At 45.6% G+C, this 15,090-nt stretch overlaps 1 protein-coding gene across 5 annotated transcripts in view; it reads left to right on the top strand.

Moving 5' to 3' along the window:
• The window catches only part of LIMS1 (LIM zinc finger domain containing 1), a 407,029-nt gene that overhangs the window by 99,451 nt on the left and 292,488 nt on the right, over positions 1-15,090 (top strand). For 2 of the 5 annotated variants that reach the window (XM_086934300.1, XM_086934297.1), the window contains exon 1: positions 13,739-13,875. The exons of 2 other annotated variants lie outside the window; for them this stretch is intronic. The gene's annotated coding sequence lies outside the window, so the exon portion shown is untranslated. Of the gene's footprint in view, positions 1-5,604; positions 5,628-13,738; positions 13,876-15,090 lie in introns of those variants that run through there. One more of the 5 variants, XM_086934298.1, reaches the window with a different exon arrangement.

The raw sequence follows: 15,090 nt of genomic DNA, 5'->3' as shown, positions 1-15,090 counted from the left end.
CTTTGCCATCGCATACACACACGCACACATACAGGCATTCCCCCCCTTCCCCTGAGGGGGTCACATAGCTCCCCCCCAGCTCCCACAGTGCCCCGCGCTGCCGCAGCTCACCTCGGCTGTCTCCCATCCACGGGGGGGGCGGGGTCGCTCGCTGGTGCCGGGTGCCCCCCTCCCCGGTGTGAGCCGCTCCTTGTTTAGTATCTCAGCACGTTGATGTCTCGGAGCGCTACGAGGCGGCATAGCAGTGCTATAATAGAGCTACATAAAACACCTCTGCACACAAAGGCCTGCGCCGAGGCCAGCATACGTGCAGAAGCAGCAGTCCTACTGTCGAGGCACATAAAATATGAAGTGCCTGCTTTCCCAGACGGCCCCTCGCCGGGGTGCGTTCGGAGTGCGCGCGCCAGTTTCCAGGGCTCCGCTAGCAAGACAACCGGAATCGAGCGCTCATTGGTCAATCCCATCCTGACGTCACGCCGCGACAAAGTCAATAGGGCCGGCGCTGACGGCCTGCGTGCGCGAGGCGCGTTGCATACATATCTGCTGCTGTCTCCGTGGCAACAAGGAACTCCACGCCGGGTAGTCGGGGCCTGCACACTCATGCCCTCCCTCCCTCACTCCTCTATGGGTGGATTAGAGGCAAGTCTAAGGCTTTAATGTGTTTATCGGCTCTAGGAGAAGGGGTGGAGGCCGGAGGGGGCACAGCGGGAAGATAAGCGATTAAACCCAAGAGGCAAGGAAGGGCAGCGCTACAACACACGCTGACAAACTATCTAACCGCAAGGCGCTATAGTGTGATCCCGCCTGCAGCGGGAGACTACGAGCACCGGCACCGGTGTACAGGGAAAGTGGAAAAACACATTGAAGAAGTGGAATTGGGGGGGGGGGGGAACTCTTGTTCTTTCATAATTTCAAGGTGGTCAAAATAAATCATACCGGTAAAAGAGTGAGTGCCTACTGCAGAGAACGAGGACATTAAGGCTATGTCCTTGACCTCCTCCATAAATACATCTTTGCAGTCACCCCTCCTCTACTGCGGGACGTATAGGGCAACGATAATCGTTAACAGAGGCCCCCATGACACAGTATTGCAGGCCTGGTCAGCGTTTGACACAGAAAAGTGCGGTCTACGAGCGCCGCCAAGACAAATGGCATGAAAAGGGAGCACAATTGTAGAAGATCGATCCAGGAGTCTCATTGTAATTGAATGAAGTAGTTTTATTCCATAGGCGATTCACCCACAGGAGAAGTACCTCTTCAGTCCGGAGTCCAACAGACAACTGAAGAAACCCATCGAACACCAGACTGAAGACGACTTCATACATTTAAAGAACAACATTCTGCAACAGGAATACATTCCAAGTTGCGCAATCATTAACATTCCAAGTTGCACAACCATTAACTAAACATTAACAATACATATTCAACTTAAATAGAAATACAGCCATTACAACAATTCATGTTTTTCCGGATGTATGTCACGTGACGCAACTGACGAAACCGGTCCCTCAGATTAAGAAAAAGATGAACAAGAGGGGCACATGGAGGAGGTTCAGAGTGTTGCAAAATGGGGGGAGGTTCAGGTGTTCTCTCCAGCCATCGCAGTAGTGGCATTCCTTGAAGGGCAACATTCCTGGAGAGACCAGAGACTGTATGAGAACCCTGACCTTAAGTTGTAACCGCATGCGCTCCCTTTGCTACGTGTCGGTCTCACAAATCCTGCACGATTTCGAGTTTCAGGGGGAGGGGGTGCTAAGGGTATGTCTCTGGATTTATTGGAGAGGTCCTATGATAGAGCAATTCATATGCAAAGTGATTCAAGTAGTTGTACTACCTTTTATCCCCCCCCCCCCCTGCACCGCTGCCACATCTTCCCTTCTTCTCCCGTGCTAGTTTTGTTTATTGTGACACTGGGTTTTGGTCACATTATTACATACAAGGACATGTTGAGTTGACTGATTTGATATTGTTCACTGCCATATTGTAGCACTAGGACTGTTGTTGACCGTTCTTATATTGGCACTTTTACAATTTTGTTTCCTGCACATGGTGCACATATTGGTTGATTCACTTTTCCGCCACTCATTGTCAAGTGTTAATCAGGAAGTCAGCACATCACGGTTTGGGAGAATGTCACCCCCGCACCCTCCCAACCCTCTCACCCTCACACACCATCACACCCTCGCCCTCACCCTCACACTCACCCTCATCAGCATAGCATAACAAAACATAGCATGGCATAACAAAAAAAGCATAGGATACACAACATCACAAACCTCTCACCCTCACCCTCGCTCAAACACACCCACCCTCACTCACCCACCCTCACCCACCCACCCACCCTCACCAGCATAGCATAACAAAACATAGCATAGCATAGCAAAACAAACCATAGGATAGGAAAACATAGCATAGCATAACAAAGCATAGCATAACAAAACACAACAAAACAGCATAACAAAACAAAGCATAGCAAAACAAAACATAGAATAGTATAACAAAGCATAGCATAGCAAAACAAAACAAAGCATAGCATAACAAAACATAGCATAACAAAACATAGTAAAACACAACAAACCATAGCATACATAACAAAACATAGCATAACAAAACACAGCAAAGCATAGCATAGCATAACAAAACATAGCATAACAAAACATAGCATAACATAACAAAACATAGCATAACAAAATACAACAACACATAGCATAACAAAACATAGCATGGCTTAACAAAACATAACAAAACATATAGCATAGCAAAACACAGCATAGCATACCAAACACAGCAAAACATAGCATAGCATAACAAAACATAGCATAGCAAAACAAAGCATAGCATAATAAAACACAACAAAGCATAGCATAGCATAATTAAACATAGCATAACAAAGCTTAGCAGAGCAAAACATAGCATAGCATAACAAAACATAGCCTAGCAAAACACAACAACACATAGCATAGCATAACAAAACACAACAAAACATAGCATAACAAAACAAAGCATAGGATAGCAAAACTAAACATAGCATAGCATAACAAAACAAAGCATAGGATAGCAAAACAAAGCATAGCATAGCAAAACAAAGCATAGCATAGCATAACAAAACATAGCATAACAAAACATAGCATAACAAAACATAGCATAACAAAACATAGCATAACATAACAAAACATAGCATAACATAACAAAACATAGCATAACAAAACAAAACATAGCATAACAAAACACAACAAAACAGCATAGCTTAACAAAACAAAACATAGCATGGCTGAACAAAACATAACAAAACATAATAACATAGCAAAACACAGCATAGCATACCAACACAACATAGCATAGCAAAACAAAGCATATTGCCATTATAAATTACAACAACTTTTATTTAAGTATTAATTATTTAAAAAAATTAAAAAACATTGTTATTTGTAATATCAATACATGTAAGTCACGTAAATACAACACATATTGCATTACAAATGCTATAGGTGTCACATTTGCGAGAGTTATAAGTATTGGCATTGTAAATGACAAAGCTATTAATTTCGCAATTTTCAAAAAAAAAACTTAATTAAAAAATGTGTCATTTACAATACCAATAGCTCTAACTTTCCTAATACGAGACCTATTGCATTGCAAATGCTTGTTTGTTTTTGCCCTGGACGTGGCCAGCATTCGCACGTGTAGGCCTGGGCGGAGTTCGCTGAGTACCGCTATGCGGAACTCCGCGAAGAGACCAAAAAAACTCCACTGCGCTATGCGGAGTTCCGTAAGCAGTGGAGAGCGTAAGGTCGCGCGGTTTGTGCTGATTTTTTGCGCCGGGCGTTTTCCACGCTGTAAAATCAGTGCGAACAACACCATGCGCCGTGCAAAAGGGTGCTGCTTCTTTCTGCCACTCAAGTAGATTTTCTACATGAGCGGCATCTTTCTCAACGTGAACGGATGGACGTGAACGATGGCCGCAAGTGCCTTGAGACCCTTCCGGGTTTCAAGGCACTGGGGGCCATCGCGCAAATTAAGTGAGCTATTGTCCAGAGTCACAAGGTGCTGAGCTGAGTTGCAGCCGGAGCAGGGGATCAAACTGTGAACCCTGTGCTCCGAAATCAGCTGCCCTGGCCGCTACACCACACCTCTCCACACCTTTCCAAGCGTAACCTTCTGAACTAACTCTCATCGTGCTTCTACAAAGACCATATAGCCAATTCGGTCACACATCTCCAGTATACTCGTGTTGGTCACCTCCCTTTTTGGTCAGAGCAGCCAGAAGCTCATTACTTGTCTTTAAGGGAGACCATGCAGACCACGCCATATTGCTTTTTTTTTTGCCCTGGACGTGGCCAGCATTCTCACGTGCAGGCCTGGGCGGAGTTCGCTGAGTACCGCTATGCGGAACTCCGCGAAGTGACCAAAAAAACTCCACTGCGCTATGCGGAGTTCCGTATGCAGCGGAGAGTGTTAGGTCGCGCGGTTTGCGCTGATTTTTTGCGCCGGGCGTTTTCCGCGCTGTAAAATCAGTGCGAACGACACCATGCGCCGTGCAAAAGGGTGCTGCTTCTTTCTGCCACTTATGTAGATTTTCTACATGAGCGGCATCTTCCTCAATGTGAACGGATGGTTTCTCAATGTAAGCGGTCGCGACCATCCGCGTTGAGAAATTGTGCAGGGAGGTGGTCTAGCGTTGGATTTTCCTCGCTTACCAACTTAATGTTGGTGAGCGAGGAAAATACTATGCTCCGGGTTTTTCGGAACTCTGCATGCTCCACGGAGTGCGGAAAACTCCGAGAACGAAGGGTAGTTTCACCGCCCAGGCCTACTCACGTGCTCCCTTTACAGTGGCATAAGTTTACACTCAGTGGATTTACAGTAAAACCAAAATGCACACGTTAAATGCTGTAAACTCAGTTAAAGTGTAGAATACAGAATGTGAACTTCCAAAGTATCGAATGATGTTTAACTGTAGACTATAGAGTTGTAGTTTCCTAGTCAGATGTTTTTCTTTAGACGTTTGTTGGGTTATAGTACCATTGAGTAGGGTAACAATATACATCTGTTATTTCAGCGCAAAGATGCCCCGTTGCTGGGGTGAACGTGCGCGTTACAAATACACATGTCATGTTATGTTATAGCAGGATATTCCCTTACAAGGAAACAGAATTGTCCAAATCGTTCTCATTTTCAGAAAACCTCCGGAAGCGAGAGGCTCGTTCTGAGTCTGTTTCTGGGTTTCATTCAGACGCCAGGCACGATGTTACCATGCCTTCACTCTGCGAACCTCCAGCTGTTTACAGTAGAAAGACACGGGGGCGGGAGAGACCGGGTTAAACTGAGGAAATGCCAGACGGGAAACAGATGTCGGCGTTGGATCACTATCACGTAAATTTAACAATAAAAAGAGGCTTCTGGTCACAGAGTGGGCTGCGATAACTCAGTGGGTGATGTGGGAGGAGGAGGGTGGTGAAGATAAATGCGTGATGGACTTGCAGCCGGCAGGGGTTCCATTTTGCATCAACAGTCGGTGGTGTCCAGCTGCTGGGGACACATTCCAAGGTCAAAGTGCATAGGAAATAGAAAGGGGACAGGCCCTCGTGAAATCCGGCAGTGAGGTGACTGCGGGCAGCTGCTCTACGGTATGTCCCATGGTTTTCATGTATCTCTGTCCACCTTTCCCTCAACCTTCTCTGTTCTGCTATGATTTAAAAAAAAATGTCTGTATTGTTTCATCACGTTAACAGCAGTCGTTAACCATTGTTTGTGAAATACTCTATACATTATTCCATCTGTTACAGTATAACGACCGGTTTAATACGATAACGATTCCACTTTTTCACTGTGCTCCAAAACTTTGGAGATCATAACTTTAAAACACCCCTCTCCCAGCTTCCTTCTGACAATGTTCGGCGTATTTTTTTAATTTTCGATTTTCAGGAGTCATCCTCTGTTCTGCTAGGATGTATGTTGTTGTTGTTACACTTTAAGCAGAAATGTTATAAATGTGTGTTACTAAGTAATTTTGGTAACCTGAGTGTCTAGTGGCACACATTGGTAGCTGTATGGCATGGTAGTGTTATATACAAATGTAACCTAGTGTATCTTGCTGTAGTTGGTGTCTCAGAGATTGCCATTCTCTGTATTCACAAATAGATAGGCTTCAAAAACGAATCCAACCGCCTTTGATGGGCCCTGAGAATCTAGACTTGAAACTAAGCCAAGACTGAAGCCCTCTTGATGTACTTTTTCGAAGGGGTAATTTAGAGGGACATTTGGCGTGAGCCCCTTCAGACAATCCAGCAGTTGCAGCTATCAGTTCTCTGCATTCTGGAACTTTTAGAACCTTTGTCAATTGTATTTGCATCTATATAGTGCTTACTACCCCTGACGAGGCGTCAAAGCGCTTTTCCGCCTAGTAGCACGCTACTCCAGAACCCAAAAAGGATTAGTGCTGAATTAGTTTAGGGAAATATTAAATTGATTTGAGCGGTGGACATGCTAGCCTGTTATTTGGATTGAAAAAGATAGTGGGGATAGAGAAGAGGGAAGGGTTTGCATTTATATGGCGCTTGCTACCTCTGATGGGGTGTTGAAGTGCTTTTCGGCGGGTAGCACGCTAGCTACTCCGGAACCCAAGCAGGATTAGTGAGTAAATTAGTATAGAGGAATCTGAAATTAATTTGAGTGGTGGACATGCAAGTTTGCTATTTGTATTGAAAAAGGATAGGGGAGGGATAGAAGAGGGAAGGGTCAATGTTAAAAACAAAGCTTTAATTTCCAGAATCTAGTGTACTCTTTGCTCAACAGTCATTACTGGCAGTAAATGGCTCTTATGTAATGGGACCAGTAGATAATTTATTTTTTTATTTTTTATTTATTTTTTATATAGCGCTGGTTAGGCCCAAAGGTATCCGAGCGCTTTACATAAGGTTCCACATAGTTGCAAACTTACATCAGTTACAAGTTACCAATGATACCAGTAAAAACATTTAAGGATCGTTATGCTTACGACTGCGAAGTCCACCATTAGTCAGTAATATCGCTTGAGGCACTTATGCGTATATACGTGCATTCTAATTCTGCACATCAGGGACATTTAAACTAATTAAGGTTCTGTTGATCATATTGTTTTTCTTGACATAAGCAAGCAGTGGGTGACTTGGTAAATATTTTTCATCGTGTAGTTGTGGTTGAAACTTTTCAGTACAACTTTGTGGATTGAATGTCTTACTGTTAAATTCACGTCTCCTAGGCTTTCTTTTGTTGTCGTTCTTATTTACCGACCTCCTGATCCTATGCCTTCCTTCCCTCGTCAGTTTGCTGATTATATTTCTCAGCTGACTATCAACAATGCCAAGGTTATGATTATCGGTGATTTTAACTATTGGCCCTCTGACCCCCGAGAAAGTCACCTCTCGGTGGAATTCTCTGACCTCTTATCAGGCCTGAACTATTATCAACACATCACTAATCCTACCCACTGTAAAGGCCACATTTTAGATCAGGTGTGGACAACCAATCTAGATATCTCCTCCCCCATTGTGATCCCATGCTCCTGGTCAGACCACTATTTTATCTCTTTTGTTCTTAATTTGATCACTCCTTATCATCCTCCCCCTTTGACCAACTTCACTGCTCGGAACTGGAAGAAAGCCAATCTGGTGGAACTTCACTCCATATTGTCCTCTACAATCCCTCCGACCTCGACCCTGGTGTCTCACCAGGCTTTTCTCCTTGATCAATGGCTATTATCTGCTTGCAACACCATTGCCCCTTTAAAAAACATAAAAAACAGGCGCCCTCATGACGCCCAGCGTTGGTTTATGGACCAACTGAAGGCAGACAAACTGGCCTTACGTCAGTCGGAGCGCCGTTGGAGGCGTAATTACGACCACCAGCTGAAAATTGATTTTGTGGACCGTTTGAGAACCTATAAAAAATCTATCCTATCGGCCAAAACTATCTACTTTTCTCAAAAAATCATGGAGTCCGCCTCTAAGACAAAGGATATTTTCTCCATTGTGAATGAGCTCTTCCTACCAGACCGAGTCACTCTTCAACCCCAACCTTCCCAATCCTTGTGTGACTCACTTAATGTTTTCTTTACCGATAAAATCATCACCATTAAGAACAATATTCCTTTGCCCTCATCCCCCCACGCCCCTCCCTTGCCTCCAAGAAACACTTGCTGCTTGGATGCCTTTCCTCCGATTTCCCTTTCAGAGTTCTGCTCACTCTTGCATAAAGTGAGCTCTGGCTCCCCTATCGACTGCTGTCCTCCCCAGGTTCTTAGGGAAATCTTTTTGGCCTGCCCTGATCCTCGCCTGGCTTTACTCAACAACTCGTTGGCGACAGGGGTGGTTCCGGATTCCTTTAAACAGGCAGTGGTGACACCAATCCTAAAAAAGATCAATGCCGACCCCACGGTCTTAAGTAATTATAGACCCATTTCCCTTCTCCCCTATTTGGCAAAAATTTTGGAGACCTATGTCACCCGCTGCCTGAGCGCCTTCATTGAGTCTTCATCTTTCTTGGAGGCCCAGCAAGCCGGATTCCGCCCCCTCCATTCCACCGAGTCGGTTATTGTGGCTGTCATGGACACCCTCAGAAAGGGCGCTGATAATAACATCCCTCAGGCCCTTGTCCTATTGGACCTATCGGCGGCTTTTGACACGGTCGATCACGCAATATTGATCGACCGTGTCAGGAACGGCGGTATTCAGGGCATGGCTCTTGAGTGGGTTAAGTCCTTTTTGGACAATCGCTCTCAGGCAGTGCATTTGTCTACCTTCTCGGCTTCCTACGCTCCCTTGTCCTGCGGTGTCCCTCAGGGCTCTGCTTTATCCCCTTTATTATTTGATTTATACATGCAACCCCTGATCTTTTCCCTCCGTAAGTCCGCCGCTACCATCTTCAATTATGCGGATGATTTCAGTTAATTTTCCCCACTGATACCTCCCTCTCCTCCTGTACTACTTTTCAGTCCACCATGCTTGAGATCTCTGAGTGGATGTATCATAGCCAACTTAAATTAAATCCTACTAAGACTGAGCTTGTTCTGGTGGGAGGAGCAGCCAATCCATGGAATGACATCTTTTGGCCTCCCTCACTAGGGCTCCCTCCCCTCCCCGTCCTGTTATGTTATGTTATGTTATGTTATGTTATACTGGTTTTGTATAGCGCACGGCTACTCAGAGTGTCCCGGCGCTTTGGTTTGCACACCTATCTCAGAACATAACATAACAAAAGAAAGAGAGATAAAAACAGAGGATCCTGAAAGAAAAAAAAGAACCCAAGTAAGCAGCTAAGAAGTAAAAAGCCAAGTTTTGAGCCCTTTCCTAAAGGCCAGTAAGTTTGAAGTACTGCGTAGCGCCACTGGCAACATATTCCATAGCTGGGGGGCCAACAATCTAAAAGAACGGCCTCCAATACGTGCCCTTTTGACACGAGGAACAGTGGCAAGGAACAAGGATCCTGACCTCAAGGGCCTGGCTGGATGATAAAAAGCCAGCCTTTTTTGAAGGTATTTCGCTCCGGAGGCATGCAGAGCCTTATGCGCCAAAGTCAAGGCCTTGAAAATTATCCGCTTCCGGACGGGAAGCCAGTGCAGTGCCTGCAGGAGGCCCGAGGCTCTGGCACGGCAGGATAGTCCAAAGATTGCCCGTGCTGCCGAGTTCTGGACCACCTGCAGCCGTTGAAGCAGATATTCTGGCAGGCCGAGATAAAGAATGTCCTGTCAACTCTGTGAAGAGTCTTGGCGTGGTCATTTCTAGTGACTTATCCATGGGGTCCCAGATCAGTGCGGTGACGTCATCCTGCTTCTTCCAACTACGCAGGATACGAAAAATCTGTAGATTTCTTACCAGAGACGCACTGATCCTTGTCATTATGGCCCTGGTTACGTCGAGAATTGACTACGCCAACACTGTATGCCGGTATCCCTGCTTACCTCCTTCACAAGTTGCAACTTGTGCAAAATCAGGCTGCACGCCTGGTTTATCACCAACCTCGACATCAACATGTCTCGCCGCTATTGCGGAGCCTTCATTGGCTCCCTGTAGCCAAGCGTTGCATCTTTAAACTGGGCTGCACAATCTTTAAAGCCCAATCTGATCTTGCTCCTATCTTTATTTCCTGTAAACTGGAATGCTATGTTCCCTCCAGAAACCTCCGTTCCTCTGGCCACAATCTGCTAGTCATTCCAAAAACTAAACGGAAAAAATATGGCGGCTCCTGTTTTTCTTTCTGCGCCCCCGAAACCTGGAATGCCTTCCTGCCTGCCATCCGTCACTGCCCTACCTATGGCTGTTTTCGTAAGCTGTTTAAACGTATCTTTTCCAGTCTGCTTTTGAGTAAAATACACGTCCCTGCCTCCCCGCATTTGTCATGAGCGCCATGAAACCGTACGGTGTCCGAGCGCGGTACAAAACTTTTTACCATACCATTACCATACTACTGAATATCGACAACAACAATAGTCTGGCATGCTAATATTAAAAGGTAAGTGCATATAGGGAAATAGATTTACTACTCCTAACTCCACATCTACGTACCTTGAAGATATATGTTCTGCATAAGTACATATATGTGGAGTTAGGTATAGAAAATCCAGACTTATATGTAAATATTTTATTTTCGATATTCTTTCTTCAGTATTCAGGGGGCACAACAACCTTGCGTTACCTTAATTCCCCTTTCAGCCCTTCACCTGTTGTGTCCAATTTAGATCCAGAAGGGCCTACCCGTACAAAGTTTCAGGCTTCCCGTAGACGGAGTAATTGTAGTCCAGTTATGTTAATTGTATGCAAATCTGTCTTTTGTGAATATCCTGAAAATATGAGATGTGTCACTCCTTGACCAGTGCTGGATAGATTTGTCATTCCTTGACCAATGTTGGACACGCCTGTCCTAAACGTCTGCAGAAGCAGTTTGTAGACTTTCCTCGCCATGGAGGAATGAGTCACTTCAGCCTTCAATGGTCCTTAAAGGGACTACACCATGCAACACTGTGATTCCAGTCATTTCTCGCCAGCAAAGCTTTACAGGCACGGCGCCACTGCAGAATTGCTCAGCAGTGGCTTTTTCACACTGTTGCCACCCAGCTGCACATTGACTGCATATTGCACATGGCATGTTCATGGCCTATCAAAGTGGATGCTTTGACTGACCGGTCGCAGCAGCCCTCATGAGCACAAAGATATTGGCTGTAAGTTGTGTGTGACTTGTATTGCTTGGTAATGTAGACCGGGTATGTGCCTTAGACTCTGTGTGCATACTTCGACACATCTTCTCGGTGTGTGTGGCCCTTACTGGTATTCTTTGAAACTCAGAACTTGCTACATACTAGAGCAAGCTTGTCCAGCATATAGCCTACAGTGTGGTCTTTCTAAGAAGATGCATTTTTGTCTCTGCCTACAGAACACTTTATCCAGGATATGGCATGGCCTAGTTCTTAAAAAAAAAAGTAGAATGAAAAGTAAAGGGAGAGAGTGGGGTGTAGGTCAACCTACTCTGCCATTAGCTTTCATGAGTTTTTAACCCCTTCGATGCTCATGACGAGCTCAGCTCGTCATGCAGTACACTGGTCATGTGCTCATGACGAGCCGAGCTTGTCATGAACAATGGGAATAAATCAGAAGTAGCACAGAGGGGAATTGCTGCAGCACTGATGGTGTTAATGGTTTGCATTTTCTAGGATGGTCTGTCTAGCAAGGCTGTGACATTTAGTGGAATGTTACAAAATTCCATGTGTGTACCATTGGGTTTTGGTGATGGAACATTAATTAGTCCGTGTTAGACTTGAACCACTGGGCGTTCTTTGAGGTCCTTAATTTGTTGACACAGCTGCCTTTTTTTTTATTACAAGTTTGTAGATTTGTTTTGAAGTACCTGCTGTTCCGATGACTTAGCCAGTCGTATAACACGGTGCTCCTCAATAATTGCTGTTGCACGTTCATTTGTTTTACTTTGCAGTAATGAAAACCTGTTGTTGCGTTTACAGATTCTTTTTTGCTTTCTTAAAGATGCAATGAAAATATTAGCCTTTTGGTCTGAAGAACGAGAACCTACCATACATCATTTTGCTGGGTGTGTTTTCAAGTTCACAACTTACAGTACATATATCATATTCGGACTCTTTTTGATAACACGAGCCATTGTTTTCATGAAGGTACAGCTTTACTCCGCTAAGGCAGACTGTTCAGCAAGTCAAAGATGTTGCTTTATTATGGCATGTTCTTTCCAGGACAGACACTCCACTCTATGCCACTCCACTCTATGCCACTCCACTCCACTTTATGCCACTGCACTCTATACTGTGTCACTTTACTCTACAGCACTCTACTCTGTCACTGCGCTCTCCGCCAATGCATTCCAGACTACATAACATAAAACCAATGCACCCTATGCCACTGCACCCTATGCCAACTACTTTGCACAATTGCACTCTACGTCGTAATAATGTACTCTGCAACACGCTTCGCCACTGCATGTTTCACCACTCTACACCATTGCCCTTTACTTCACTGCACTCTTAGCCACTCTACTCTACCCCACTGCACTCATCGGCAGTCAAGTCTGCAGTCTACTCTGCTAGACTGCACTCTATGCCATTGCACTCTACTCTGCACCACACAATTCTACCCCAACGCACTTTACGCCATTCCACTCTAATCAATTTTGCATCACTCCACTCTACACTACTCCACTCCACTCAATGTCACTCTACACCTCTGCACTCTACCCTGCGCCACTCTACCCTGCACCAGTTCACTGTACTCTGAAACAATCTACCTGCAGGGTGCTGTACTCTACGCCACTTTGATCCAGTCCTCGCCACTCCACCCTATGTAATTGCTATGTAAGCCACTGCAAGCACCTTTGATGCTTTTGTTACGGGGAGCCGCTATTGCAGCAATGCTGCATAACCGGTCCCGTGGGTCAAAAAACGGCCACGACTCTTTCAGCCCATGCGGAAAACACCTGTTACCCGCTCCGGTCAGTGCGCCCCACTTTCCTTTACCCCCACCAACTGTTAGCCATTCTGAACAGCAGCCGCACTGGTGTAGAACCAAAACATTTGGTAAAGCCAATGGGTCTTTCATAGGCGAGGCCTTAATGCCTTTGCAAGTGCTTGTTTACATATTCTATATTCCCCAACAGGAGAATAGCTTCCTTAGTAGTACAAACGACTACACGTGCATTTGCTGGTACGAGTATTGTAGTAAATGTGTGTGTTTTCCTCGTTCTGCCGTTGATTTCAATCTTTCAATTCCGAGAAACTCCAATTGCTGCCTGCGTTACATAATCACACTGTCAGTGTTCGATAATTGGCAAATTACTTGCATTTGCGTAAGCCCTGGGAAATGAATGGCGGCACAAGCTGGGAAAGTGCTGCCACCCTCCCTTACCCAGCTCTCCTTGCGCCAAAAGACAACATACCTGCTGTGTTATCGACGTTCGTATATTTACTGTTTAAAGGTTTGTTGACCTGTGTTAGGGGTCATTAAATCTTTGGGCGGCGCTTTGACCCCCAATTGTGGCCCAAGTTCGCGCTTTTATGAACATCGTGTTATTAATACCGTGGGGGGCTCCTGGAGTCGAGCTTTAAACATTTCTTTCAGCGTCTTTAAAGTCCGACGGGCTACTACCTTGAGAGAGCTCGGCGTCGCTGCCCCTTTAATATTTTTGGTGTGTTCCCTTCGTGTTTACTGTACCGTAGGCCTTTGCGGGCAGAGCGTAGGATGTGGGTTGTTGAGTCACTTAGGTCATGATCGACATAGAAAGCTCGGGGGGAGAAAAAAGGCGAAATCCGAGCCCACATTCGCCAGTGGGACTGCGGGAAATAAAGGCGCCAAGACTTCTCTGGTCCGGGTCCCTGTGACTGAGGTGAGTGCAGGAGGGGAGTCGGTGCTGTCAGTATTGCAGCAGGTGCAGTGGCACCGAGACCCACTTCACCCCCATCAGTGGCAGTTATTTTGTTGTTTTGTTTACTACCAAACCAGGGGTTGGGTCGGCTAATTTCCTTACTCGCATTAAGGGATAGCGCCTTTGTTACGCCACTGGCGTGACGTGTGCTTTGTGTGTTGTCAACGCTGTGCATGCCTGTGCCTTTAAGCCTCGAGTCATTGAAAATGAGGGGGTCGTGCCACATTTAGGAAATAAATGTACATTTTAATGGTATTTAGAAAAGCCAGCCAGCAGCCAAGCACTACCGTGCTTTTCTGCTCCAAACCCTGTTATCATCAGTGAAGGGTTGTGTTGCGTGTTTTGGCTTTTAGCAATCTATAGATTAACAAAGGTTGGGTTAGTTTACAGGCAATTCGGATATTCACCAGAGTCAACGCTTCATAATCCGAGAAAGACAAAATATCCTGGTAGCATTCAGAAGCAGTTTACTTTATTTACAATAATGTGCTCAGGGGCTTCTAGTAGTTCAACCCCACTTGAAATAGTAACTCCTATACAAAATGGGTTCTCACCAGGGCACCGTTGCTGTTGCTTAGGTTTCCAACTGCCCATGGAAGGACCAAGGGGCGCCAGTGTGCTCCTCACTAGGTCCGCCATAGTAGCCCACAGCGACCTAAGGAATAACCCTTTTGCTACACACCACATAGTAACTCTTTGTTACTTTTGCTGTTAGATGCATCTTAGAATTGCCCTGCACCTCAGCTTTGTGATACTGAGGAACAAATAGGTAACGTGTTAGCGTAACAACTTCACAGTTGTTTCTTATGTGATGGTTGCTTGTGATAGTTGACTGGGTGGGTACATGCTTTTCACTTCAAGCTTAACCCAAGAGGAGGCTGAGCCCTCAACTATGTTGGCTGTTATAAGTTTCACAGGACCCCCTTTGGGGTGATGTGCCAGAGTCGGGAGGGGGGACGCCTTCTAAAGCTGCTTCTCTCCTGCCAGGGCAGCATCTTGTATGCGGAGGAATGTGGCTCACTGGTTAGAAGCGGCAGACTCTGAAGCAGAGATCAGGCCCGGGACCAGGGTTCAATTCCCGACGCGGCAGGGTCTTGAGCTCAATGTCCGCGGACTCGATAATTCTCGTCTCAGCGCCTACTCTAACCATGGGTCTCACGCTGCAACTCTGGGCGA

Source organism: Lissotriton vulgaris, chromosome 8 (assembly GCF_964263255.1).
Source record: "Lissotriton vulgaris chromosome 8, aLisVul1.2, whole genome shotgun sequence".
Lineage (NCBI taxonomy): Eukaryota > Metazoa > Chordata > Amphibia > Caudata > Salamandridae > Lissotriton > Lissotriton vulgaris.
This window is presented reverse-complemented; position numbering and strand designations above follow the sequence as displayed.